Genomic DNA, 962 nt, shown 5'->3' with positions numbered 1-962 from the left:
CGCGTCGCACGCCTTCAGCTCGCCCCACCGGCAGGACGTCCCACGATACATGCCAGTTAAACACCGACGGGCGGTGAACCAACAGCGTGGGACACAAATCCAACTACGAGCTTTTTAACCGCAACAACTTTAATATACGCTATTGGAGCTGGAATTACCGCGGCTGCTGGCACCAGACTTGCCCTCCAATAGATACTCGTTAAAGGATTTAAAGTGTACTCATTCCGATTACGGGGCCTCGGATGAGTCCCGTATCGTTATTTTTCGTCACTACCTCCCCGTGCCGGGAGTGGGTAATTTGCGCGCCTGCTGCCTTCCTTGGATGTGGTAGCCGTTTCTCAGGCTCCCTCTCCGGAATCGAACCCTGATTCCCCGTTACCCGTTACAACCATGGTAGGCGCAGAACCTACCATCGACAGTTGATAAGGCAGACATTTGAAAGATGCGTCGCCGGTACGAGGACCGTGCGATCAGCCCAAAGTTATTCAGAGTCACCAAGGCAAACGGACCGGACGAGCCGACCGATTGGTTTTGATCTAATAAAAGCGTCCCTTCCATCTCTGGTCGGGACTCTGTTTGCATGTATTAGCTCTAGAATTACCACAGTTATCCAAGTAACGTGGGTACGATCTAAGGAACCATAACTGATTTAATGAGCCATTCGCGGTTTCACCTTAATGCGGCTTGTACTGAGACATGCATGGCTTAATCTTTGAGACAAGCATATGACTACTGGCAGGATCAACCAGGGAGCTGCGTCAACTAGAGCTGAGCAGCCGGCCGCCCGGGAGTGTGTCCCGGGGGCCCGCGCGAACACGCAAGCGTCCGCTCAATTATTCTGCAAACAGGTGGAGGCTGAGCTCCCCTGCACAATACACCTCGAAACCCTCTCAGGTCCCGGCGGCGCGCAGCGCCGTCCTAAGTACTTGGTCGGGTTCGAGAGAGGCGCAATCGCCCAGAGT

At 54.1% G+C, this 962-nt stretch overlaps 1 non-coding gene across 1 annotated transcript in view; it reads right to left on the bottom strand.

The window, feature by feature from the left end:
• Positions 1-752, bottom strand: part of LOC124620994 — a 1,910-nt gene extending 1,158 nt beyond the window's left edge. The window contains exon 1 of the ribosomal RNA XR_006980488.1: positions 1-752. This exon is cut by the window's left edge and continues 1,158 nt beyond it. This is a non-coding gene — a ribosomal RNA (small subunit ribosomal RNA).
• Positions 753-962: the final 210 nt, after the last annotated feature.

The sequence above is a fragment of the Schistocerca americana genome, chromosome 6 (assembly GCF_021461395.2).
Source record: "Schistocerca americana isolate TAMUIC-IGC-003095 chromosome 6, iqSchAmer2.1, whole genome shotgun sequence".
NCBI lineage: Eukaryota > Metazoa > Arthropoda > Insecta > Orthoptera > Acrididae > Schistocerca > Schistocerca americana.
Note: the sequence above shows the minus strand (reverse complement) of the source record. Positions and strands in the feature narration are given on the sequence as shown.